This window comes from Trematomus bernacchii, unplaced genomic scaffold (genome assembly GCF_902827165.1).
Source record: "Trematomus bernacchii unplaced genomic scaffold, fTreBer1.1, whole genome shotgun sequence".
NCBI classification, from domain to species: domain Eukaryota; kingdom Metazoa; phylum Chordata; class Actinopteri; order Perciformes; family Nototheniidae; genus Trematomus; species Trematomus bernacchii.
Genome location: NW_022987942.1, coordinates 3,747,422 through 3,759,645, shown reverse-complemented (window position 1 = coordinate 3,759,645; position 12,224 = coordinate 3,747,422). Strand labels below are relative to the sequence as shown.

Sequence of the window (12,224 nt, the reverse complement as noted above, 5' to 3'; positions counted from 1 at the left end):
ACACCTGCATCAGAGCAGCTCCTTCTCAGAAAGTGAGTGTGAGCATGAGGGTGTGTGTATGTATATTTTACAGTTAATGTTGGAGATGTGAATTATGAATGTTGGAGTGCATGGTATCTGTGTAGTTGTTTTCAGGCAGAGTGATTCCAGCTATCAACTGCTGATTCTAACTAACTGTGCTGTGAGGACATGGGCTAATAGGAAACACATGACTGTGCAGCATAGTAGGCTGTCTCTGGCACAGTGTAGTGTGTGTGTGCGTGTGTGCGTGCGTGCGTGTGTAGTCTGAGATGTTCTACTATTTACTGTAGCATTAAGTCTCCTTTCGTCTGTTAATTATAGTATACTGTAGAGATTCAGGACACACACACACACACACACACACACACGCACACACACACACACACACACACACACACACACACACACACACACACACACACACAGAGCACCTTATTAAAGCATCAGCACCCTCTTAGCTCAGTGGGACTCAGTTCATTAAACAGGATCAGACATAACAGCAGCTCCCTGCAGTGGGGGGGTCAGGTGTCGTGACCCCCGGTCATCAGGGGCATGGGTGGCAGGGGGGGGTGGGGTCTGTCAGTCTGATTCAGTCAAGCTGGTTTTAGTAACAGTTTAGAGCCATGCACCACACTCTCACAGAGCGGGTACTTTAGTTTCAGGATGAGGTTCTGGCTATGTGAGAGAACAGCCTCAGCCTGTCCAGCCCTGTAACAACTGATACTGACAGTTCTCTGACTCTTTCTGTAGCTCCCTGGCCTGCTGGAGCTCATTAGACAGGGCATTGATGCTATAAGTAATAGATAATAGAAGATGGAAGAACAGGTAGAGGAGGAGAAGGGTCTCGGACATGGTTCATGGGTCAAGGTGTTATTTGGTCTATATGGTATCAGCAGAAACCATCCTTTCATTGTTCTTTAGCTTTACAAAAGAAGTTTGGTGCCATGAACGGTCATGTCACATGTCAACATCTAGAGTTTTACTTTATTACATCCTCTTCTATTTTACTGGACGTCACATTACCAACATGTTTTTAAAGGGTTCAGAGTGTGGGTTAATGCTGCAGTGAGTGTCTTTTAGCAACATTATAATCTGCAAAAGCTCAGAAATGTATCTGGCTTTGCAGTTGATATTGTCTTTAAAAGATGCTGTAATCTGCTTGGCTCAGGACAGAGTTTGGAGCTTAAGGCCTTTCAGATTCTGGTCAGATACACCGAGAGCATCTGCAGTCCTGCTAGCAGCTCTGTGACAGTTAACCCATCACAATGCTAACATGCTCTCAATGACAATGCTAACATGCTGATGTTGAGAAGATACAATGTATATCATGTTCACTACTGTAATATAGCATGTTAGCATGCTACCCAACCCAGTCTCACGGCATTTCGTGTTATTAGTCACGAAATTAATTTAATCTATTGATTCGTATTCACCAACACGATTTTCTAATTTTTTTCGTGTCACACAGAACGATTTTAAATGCAATGTATTTCTATTGGTAGTATGTTTCGTCTTTTTGTCCGGTCGGGTCTTGGAAGACCAGAAGCTGTGTGGTTCATAAAAACATGTTCTTACTCAATATCTTACCCTAAGCCTAACCCTATCCCTTTTATTTTAAATTGTATAATGTCAGAGTTTTTTTGCCGTCAGTGAGGAAAAGAAATGTCTCAGAGCCTCAGAATACTGAAATCTGTATTTTATGTCATCTTTTTTTCCTTCTAATTTGTTATTATTTGGTGCAGGCACGAAACATACTACCAATATAAATACATTGCTTCTAAAATCGTTCTGTGTCAGAATACTTAAATCTGTATTTTTTTAAATGTCTTTTTCCTTCTAATTTGTTATTATTTACATTGCTTTTAAAATCGTTCTGTGTGACACGAAAAAAATGGCGAAATCGTGTTGGTGAACACGAATCAATAGATTAATTTCGTGACTATAACATGAAATGCCGTGAAACTGTGTTGTGCTACCATGTAGGCTAATATTCAGGAAACCCGAACAGCTCTGTGTAGTAGTCTCAGGTCTTTCTTTAAGCCGTATTAGCTCCTCAATCAACTGCTATTTCTCTTAATCATAGCCTATAAACACTTCAGAAATATGGAAAACTCTACAAAAGCACACAGCAGAACAAGAGTTCTGGAAAAAAAGTCTTGACTTGAAGTCTGTGTTTTTTGGGGGGTACTCTAACAGGTTTGTGAGTGTTGATTAAATGATGGATATCAGTTTTATCCAAAAATATTGCTCTCTTTCAGGTTTCAAAAATGCTAATCATTGTAGTGTTGCTTGTGTTAGTCTTTTTGTTTCACTCCGCATTTCCCCCTCTATCCCACTTAGCCCCCTCTCTATTGTTGTGTATTAGTCTGTCCCAACACACAGTCGTTTTAGGATTTCATTTTTTGGGGGGAGGGGGGTGAGACTATCTCTATTAAAGGACAGAAAGCAGCTGGCCACGCCTGCTAAATCCTCCATACAAAACCCACCCACCGGCTCCATCTGCTTCCCAACTGGAAACACACACACACACACACACACACACACACACACACACACACACACACACACACACACACACACACACACACACACACACACACACACACACACACACACACACACACACACACACACACACACACACACACACACACACACACACACACACACACACACACACCTACTTGGTGCTCTTTGATCCCGGGAGAGCGGAAGCCTACATCTGTTCTTACTACATCAGATCCCTTTAAACAATGAATCCCTTGTTTGTGTACAACAGTGTTTGACAGTGAAGTGAGGAGTGATGACACTCACACACACCTCTCTGTATCTCACACACACACAGCTACACGGCTTCAGTGACCTTGACGCATTAGATGTTAACTTTAAGTTAGTGCTGTCCTTCTGCATCTAGGGATCAAGTGGAACAAGTGCATTGTATTCTTTTTGCTGATTGATACGAATGCACCTCTATCAGAACATCCTTGGCATGGATCTGCTGTTGAGAAAGAGCAGACCGCTGAATGTCCAAATCGACCAATCAGAAACATGGCCATTCCTTGTATTATAGCATTGTCTAGTAATGGGGTATTGTTGAGGACATTGAAGTTGCTCCTGTTGACACGTGTGAATGTAGGTTTTACACCATTCATTTTTCAGTTTAAAGTTCTTACAGTGCGTGGTACGTATTCTTACAGTGCGTGGTACGTATTCTTACAGTGCGTGGTACGTATTCTTACAGTGCGTGATACGTATTCTTACAGTGCGTGGTACGTATTCTTACAGTGCGTGGTACGTATTCTTACAGTGCGTGGTACGTATTCTTACAGTGCGTGGTACGTATTCTTACAGTGCGTGATACGTATTCTTACAGTGCGTGGTACGTATTCTTACAGTGCGTGGTACGTATTCTTACAGTGTGTGATACGTATTCTTACAGTGCGTGGTACGTATTCTTATGCGTGGTACGTATTCTTACAGTGCGTGGTACGTATTCTTACAGTGCGTGGTACGTATTCTTACAGTGCGTGGTACGTATTCTTACAGTGCGTGGTACGTATTCTTACAGTGCGTGGTACGTATTCCTAAATAATTGTGTTTTATTCAATTCCAACCAGCCGGCTCAACACGTACTGTAGCTGCAGCTTATGTTTTCCCCGGGCTGTTAAGAGTTAATCCAGCCCTGCCCCCCCGACACTTGCACCTACACAAATGAGACATATGATACTGCTTTTATATTGTACTCACCATTTAAAAGCACCTTCATATAAGTTCAACCAAGAAGCACATGGTTATGATGAACATAGGAAGATGTCTATGCTTATAGAGTCAGGATGAACACATATCTCATCCAGCAGTGTATCAAATCAAATCAAATCAAATCAAGTTTTATTTATATAGCACATCTTTAAACAATTTTTGGTCGATCCAAAGTGCTGTACATATAATAAAAATACCCTACAGTAAAGACACTTTTAATAGTGTAGATTTCCTGGCTTCCACTGGGAACTCTCTACAACACAGAGAGTGAGGACGGAGTTGGTTAGGAGGAGGTGAAGAGTATAGGACTTGAGACAGGCAATGAATTATTAATACGTTCACAGCTCCCTCCTCTTCCTCACCCTTTACTCCTCCTAACCCTTCTCTGCTCCCTCTTCCTCTTCTCCTCTCTTCTCATCCCTTTTCTACAGCACTCTGTACTCTTTCTATTTCAGCTTTTTCCCCCTTTTCGATCCTTCACTCTATCCTTGTCTTTAGTGTTCCTCCTATCTCTTCATAGCTTACCCTTCAAATATGACTAAAGTTGTTGTTATGGGACTTTTTACTCTGTTAGCAGACGTGTTGTGGTTTTAGTTGGACGTTGGACTTTTGTAGGTGACTAAAGCCAGGAACAGTGTGTGGCTGCATGAGATACATGCTGGGAATATGTATTGATTACCAGTTTATCCATCCGCCCAGCACTAATGCAGTGCCACTGGCTACATAAAGGTTGCCAGATCTGGTTGCTGGGCACAGATCTGCTAACCTAGTCCTTGCATTGGCATGATGACATCAAACATGGCAACCTGCATGAGACAACACGACTACATTGCTCATTAAGAATTGGTCTACAGCAGACAACTTATTTTTTAAATATAAATTGTCATAGTTACCTTTTTTGTGCAGTTTGATTAATGAGCTTTATAAGTGTTGGTATGTTTTCACATTGGAGATAGAATGCTACTTGGTTTCCCAAACCTTCCGTCTGTATACTAAGCTAAGCTAATCCTGTCCTGACTCCAGCTCCTCAGGCTGGTCCATTCTTAGTGCAGTGACTGATATGAGAGTTATGTCAGTCATATGTAATGTCCAGAAAGACAGCAAAATTGTTATTTCCTAAAATGCCACACTATTCCTTCAAATGGTTTCAACAAAGACAGTAATGAGAGACACCAGTGGCCTAAAAAAAGTCCACTGATGAATTGGTGTTGAGAGGAAACACGGCTTGAGTCAGAGCGTCGGAGAACATGCTGATAGCAGCATGGTGATCCTCTAATGTTTCACTACATCATATAATATACAACTGAAAATCACTTCACTACAAAAAGATCAAATGGTTAATCACTCATGGTATTACCTCTACATGATGACAGCAATTCTTATCAAGTTTAAACCCACACACTCACTTCTGATGATTTCTAGCAGCCACATGGATGTGAGATGTGATTGTGTGTATGTTGTAGTGTCAGTAGGTGAACCCTAACCCTGACAGACTGTTGTTCTGCTGTGTTTCAGGCGGCTGCTGTAAAGAAAGCTGAAGACAGAGATGCTGAGACGGAGCATCCAGACGAGCGGAGGAGCCCCAGTTCTCTTTATTTATTACCTTCACAATGTGTGTGAGTGGGTGTGTGTGTGCGTGCGCGAGTGCCGTGTGCACGAGAAAGCATAAGCATCGAGTATAGATATGAATGCATGTGAGCATTATGAACGGTACCTAAGATTTCAGGCTATTATTTGCATACGAATTTTTGTTTACTTTTTATAAAGTCACTCATATATCACGGTTACAGTATAAACAAATGGACTTTACTATTGGTACATAGTGTGTTTTGTGTTTTTAACTAGCCTCCTATTTAAGAATGTATATTTCTATGTATGATATACTCATCTAGAAACTATGTAATGGACAATTTCAATATTGCTTCATCTTTTCACCACTTTACTGCTCATGCCAAGACACACAACTCAACAAACACACACAGGAGACGTGCATACAAGCAAACATCTTCTAGTAAACAAAAACAATGCAGACCACGAAATAATTCGTTTTCCATTTCTTTCTTACCAGATGTAACTGTAATGTGTGGAACCGCAGAGCGATAGTAATAATAATAATAAGGGGTTTCTGCTGGTGTAACACATCCTCTGGCAGCCATTTTGGAGGTGCTTCTTTAATTGCTGAGAACAGCTAACGTTATTTTACATGTTAAGAAATGGTTCATATGCATCTAGTTTAAAGGCTGTACTTCCATTTAATGACTGGTACACACGGCTGATAGCTTTAAGCTAGTGGTAAATCGTGGGTTTGTGTTTTTACTTACCATTTTATTATTGGTGTTTTCCTTATGGGAAATAATAATAAAAGATACATCTGTAAACTGTTGATACTGCAGAATACCTCAAACTGCAACCAAGATCAATAATTATTCTCTGTATTAAGAGTTTTCGAACAGTTTACATAACTGTCCAACTTTCCCAGAGGCAAGAAAAGCAATTTGTATGTGTGACATCATGTCAGTGTAGTCTGTGAGGCCTCTGGGCTGAAGGAAAGAGACTCATCTGCATATACAACGCGCCACACAACACGTACAAAATACAAAAAAGATCAAATATATTTGCATATTTGGTGCATCCATTAACTAACAAGCCTCACATTTTCTCATTTGCACTTCGAAATAGTTGTAGACATGGGTTTCTAATATTTGCTATTAATACTTTTTGTGGACTTTTCAATATTTGCAATGCAACAGAAACGTTTGTGAGTGAAATATTATCATATCCATTAGAATGATGGCCAAACCCTTGTGGTAAAATAGTTGATGTAATGTTTCAAATGGACCCCCATGAGTTCAGTGTCAGCTGGAAGCCCCTCTGACGTAGAAGGTCTCTGCTGGAGATGTTGACGGTGCACACATAAGAAACAGGGACAGCACCAACCAGTGTGCAATAACCTTACTGAGGACAGCTGAAAGTGTGTGTGTGGTTTGTGTATGTGTGTGTTTTAGTGTATTAAACATGGGCAATAGCTAAGCATTGGTGCTTCCATCCATGCATATGAGCTAATGTACAAAGGATTAAATACCAAGGCAATAGTTTGTGTGGCCTGTCGTTGATTTAGCCCAGGACAATCCTCCCTTTCACTTTATCTAATACCATCCAAATATCTGCAATATTCTATCAGGATCAGAAGATTTATGACAATAACTGCAGATTTTTTTAGTTCATCTGACTAAAATTGAATGAGTCTTAGTCCGTCTTTCGAGTTATTCGACTAGTGTTGATCTGATAACTGCTTGATTCAAACTTGTCGGTTGTATTGTTGAGGACTGAAGGAAGTGTTGTACATTAGTTTGGATCAGTGGTCCTAAAGAATTCTGCCAGCAGCAATAGTGGAGGCCAAGCATTCTGCCAAACGGGCCTGATACGTTTTAAGATGAATCAGGAGCTATTTTTATCCGGCAAATTAAACAAGTGTATGGATGAGTGAGTTTCAGTGTGTGGTAGTGTGTGTGCAGTATGTGAGATATAGGGGGTGGTTAACGTTGATCAATCCCTCCTCCACATACAGAGACTGCTCTTACATGTGTGCCCCTCAACATCCTACCCTTAGTTAACGTTGTCAAACTTTTTAAGACTCAATACGAAAGTCAGATGTATAACGTGATATCATCTGCAAAGAAGTTTATACTATTTTATGCTCTTTCTTTTTATGTTTGGTGTGAAAATATCTGAATATTACAGCTTAGATGTATGGTGATAATTGTGAAGTACTATCAATACAATGGCTTCCTCTTTAACAATAATATTGGCACTGCACTGTTGATTCGCCGAAGAGAGGAGGCTGCAAATAAACGATTGAGAACTGTTGATGGTTATAATGTTGCTCCACGGCCTATCAAACACACTCACACACACATTTATAATATAGATGTCTTGCCTGCTAGATTACCCTTCAGCTACAGTACAGTGTAACCCTGCAGCCCCCAGCTGCTGTTTGCGTTGCAGTCTGTTGCATTCAAGGACAGGGGGGGGCTTTCTTCATGTCTATCATTATATAACACTCGCGTAATGTAATCATCCCTCTTCTCCATACCTGCTATGAAGTGATATATTTCAAAATGCATTCCAAAGTTCAGCTGTAACTAATATGGGGCTTCCACAGTCTGAGATAGCCTAACTTGTGGAAGTTAGTTGACACACATTTCTCTCAAGAAAAATAGCTCATATGTTTCTGTGTTTTTTTAAATCTTCCAATGAGTTGGGAGATTCACGAAAAATATCATTTGTAAAGTTTGGCTGAGGTAGAAAACGTAGTGTATCAACATAAACAACATTGACTCAGCAATGAGATCAGGATGTACATGAAGCTTCACTGAAGAGAGGAAAAATGAAACATAAATTCTGTAGTATATGGAAAGGACTTTGACTAGCGTCTTGTTGTGCTGAATATTATTTTTGGCTGAACTTTGGATTGGATTTGTGCACAGAACAACGACTGTAGACTTTTCCTATAACTTTTACAGTATAACAACTTCAGTTAAGATTAACAAAAAATATATATCTGATCTTATCATTTAAAGGAGGGAAAGCAATGACGAGAAAGAATCTGATCATGAAGTGCTCTGACTGAGTTCCACAGAGAGGGTAGTGGCTCTGAGGCAAAATAAACCATTGACTCCCCAAACAGCGTTTTGAAAATGCACTTGAAATAAAAATCAGTTTGCCCTACATTCCAACCTGTATGGTCCCTTTTATGCACTTGCTTTACCCTTAATGATAAATATATATATATATAAATACACATGTATACAGTGTACTGTATAACTATCTTGCTTTTCCTGACGCAAAGCAAACCAGCCCATCTTACAAATGTAAATATCATCCCTCGATTCTAACCTTTACCACAGATTGAGGAGAGCTCATAGAAACGCTGTACTGGAAGATATCTCGCAGGTTCTTACGTTCAGTAAGCACAGCCAGGCTGTGATTGTGCGGCAGAAAAAAAGGGGACGAGAGGGGTGGGTAAAGCTAGCGAAGCGCCATGACAGAAGAGGGTTAATACCATGGAGCTATGCTAAGATTGCCCAGCCTCGTGTGGCTTTAAGGGGTCGACGGCAGTATTAGCAGCTGAATTATTATGTTGGCATGATTCTCCTTTCGGTGTGGCACACATCGCTTTGTTTGCCCCTCAACACTCTTACTAGTCTTGTACAAAAACGTATATTTTTTAGTCCTGTGTGAGCAGAGTTCCTAAAGGCACTTAAATGTTAGTCATATATTTCATTAAAAAAAGTCAAGGAAAGACTGGTGGAGTTGCACATATAGCACTGTGACAGAAAAAATGTTATTCTAGAAAGGTCATAGGTGGAAATGGATCAGTTGGTGACACACCTTCAATGAAGGCAAAACGTGATGCTTCCACTTTGTTTGTATACAGGGTTGCAAAGGTCCCCTTCCCTAAATGCTATCAAAGAGAAATCATATCTGTTTTTTGGCTTTCTTTATCTCGAGGGGGGGGGGGGGGGTGGTCTTGGTAGGAAAAACATTTGGAACACTTCCAACGTGCATCCTCGCTGTGCTGAACAATGAATCTGTGTTTGCAACTTTTTTCAATGAAGCTTCTCTTGCGTTTTCTTTTTGTATGCTGCACTGAAAATAGATGATTTTCACTAGTGGTTTGGAAAACAGAAATGTTGTCGGTCACTTCATCCAGTGAACAATATAGAATACAGTAGAATAGCTGTTGCATTATTTGTTACGACCCGTATGTACTGTTATTATGGAAGATGTAATGTCCTTCTGTAAATGTTGTTTAATGTTGTTTTACCTGAAATAAAATGTATTAATGCTTCCCATGAGTCTGTGTTAATATATTGTTGTGTCTGCTTTCTATCAATGCCTGCACTACAACATATCATTTGGTCTTTGTATTTTTTTCCTTCTGATTTTCAAAGAGACAGGGAAGGGTCCTGACTTGATCGCCAGCTGGTATTGTATGACTTCCATGGCCTTTATTATATGTTATATCTGCCGCGTTCTTACAACCACTTACCATGGAACCGGACAAATTGGACAATAGTTATGATTCTGTCCTTTTGTTGCAAACATTTTTATAAAGCATGGTTTAGATATATTTTCAAACCTTCATCACCATTGGTTGAATGTCAACTTTTTGATTGTGTCATCATTTCTGTCTTTCTACAGGGAATTGCTTGAGTTGCAAAGATTGTGAAAAAACTCAAATATTTGACATTCACAGCAAAAACAGAAAGAGCAAAAATAAATGATACATATGGAAGCCATTCTTTTGCAGTGATTATGTTTGGCAGTCTGACAGGTAGTGTGTTCTTAGCAGCCTGTCCTCCTACAAAAAACGACCAAATAGGTCGATTGTTCAGCAGCTTATTACGACCCATAGTCACGTTTGAAAGTGTAGCACCTCTAGTGGTCGTGTAAGAAACAACATGCTCCCGTTGATTGCAAACGCTCTGGAGGGTCGTATATTCACTAATAACCCTCTCTGGAAAATCCTAAATTGTAGGATAGTTTTGCCATTAAAATGCTTTTTGTTTAGATTTCCAGCGAGAAGTGTATATTGTACTTTTAGAATCCACGTCCAGTGGATGTGTAGGATCTATAGTTTGATAGATATTATGAAGATGATTTAAGGTCTCGCCAGGAGAACGTGTATATACTACGTCTTTCCGCAGCGTCCATGTAAAGTTGGCGTCAACCCTCACGGGGTGAAAAACAGTCTGGTCTCGAAGTTTTCATAATAGAACCGGAAGTATTCCCCTCACTGTCAAATGATTATCCAGTGATATCTGCATTACTCATCCACTAAAAAACATCAGTTTATCCTTGTTAATTACACAATATTGATTGGTTTAAATTGTGTACAATGCTTTTGTGTTTTTAACCTTCGATTCGGAGAAACAAATAGTTTTTTTCGGAATTTAGACACTACAGAGTTTCCCAAGACACTACACTACCCCAGAATCCTCAGCTATCGTTTGGGACTACAACATCCGCTTTGCTTTACAAACCCCGTGATTAGTCTTCAAGCCCTGTGATTGGATGTTGGAGTGGCAGTGCGCCAAGGTTACGGCCGAGCGTCAAACAGCTCTTTGAAATGGAATGAAACCACGGCAGACTATCCAAAACTGGACTTGAACGGGTCCAGCCCCCCCCACCCCCCAGAACACATGCTGGCTATTGTGTTTCGCAAAATGTTCTATGGCACGTCTCTACTGGGAATTGTAGTTTTAAAGACGTTTTCGTATTTCCCATAATTAGAAGTTGCCAGTATTAAACTGGTACACCCTGGAGGTTTAGGGGATATGAAAACACATTGGGGTTATCAAATGTAAAACATATAATTAATAATGGGTGAGAAAATTGCTTTTGTGCATAATGGGCAGCATTAATATACCCACATGACAGCTAAGGTCAGAGAGCTTTATTTAACAGCTGGTCTTATGTCTGTGACCCCTCCTGTTGTTCATTGATAAGCCTGAAACATGCACTTGTCAAGGTTTCAGAGGCACATTTAGCAAATATGGCAGTAGCCATCGATCATCTTAAGATAAGATAAGATAAGATATACTTTATTGATCCCAAGTTGGGAAATGTTTTTGTTACAGCAGCCAGGGCCGTATCCACCATTGAGGTCACCGAGGTCCGGACCTTGGTAATAATTTCCGAGCTGTGTATATAACAAAACGTGTGAAATAAACTGCACTAAACGGGGTTCTTTGTTAGTACTTCCATTACTGCCGATGGGGGCGCTGCATAACTACGTAGCCTCGATTAAAGCAAACAGAAGAAGATGACATGTATCAACGTGGTATCAACAAACCACCGCAGCGCGGACTTGTATCGGAGCAGCGGAGGAGTGATGAGGTATCTAGAGATCTGAGTCCAGCGGGCTGCTTGTGTTTCTGTTCATCAGGACATCCTATGACCAGAAGATCCTGTTGTGAACGCTCTACGTTAGTCAGTGGACGTCCGACAACATGCACATTAACTTATATTGCAGCTATAGGCTATTACTCTTGGTTTAAATGTGCTTGAATAAACTAGCTAGAGAGCTAAAGTTAATTACATTCATCCAATGTCAGAAGATTACCTTTTAACAAACGTTGTAATGCTTTTCTTTCATTTCAATTTGAGTAAACATTGAAGATATAACATTGTATTGTTTTCTTTTTACACTGACTCAGATATAATGAAAAGACTACGTCAGTCGAAGCTCAGCTTTGGCAAGGAAGAGACAGGACAGGCAGAGAGAAAGAGAGAGAGAGTGATGGAAGTCAGGGAGGAACTGCAGGTACAGTCACACAAAAGAATGTAGGCTTAATAACCCCATCCATCTAGAGCCGAGTAGCGAGCGAGCGAGAGAGAGAGAGCAGCAGATAAGCAGCGAGGAGCGAGCCAGAGAGAGA

At 40.4% G+C, this 12,224-nt stretch overlaps 1 protein-coding gene across 2 annotated transcripts in view; it reads left to right on the top strand.

Annotated features, from left to right (window-relative positions):
• Positions 1-9,631, top strand: part of cdk14 (cyclin-dependent kinase 14) — a 202,754-nt gene extending 193,123 nt beyond the window's left edge. For both annotated transcript variants that reach the window (XM_034115628.1, XM_034115629.1), the window contains one exon: positions 5,296-9,631. The gene's annotated coding sequence lies outside the window, so the exon portion shown is untranslated. The remainder of the gene's footprint in view (positions 1-5,295) is intronic.
• The last annotated feature ends 2,593 nt before the right edge of the window (positions 9,632-12,224 follow it).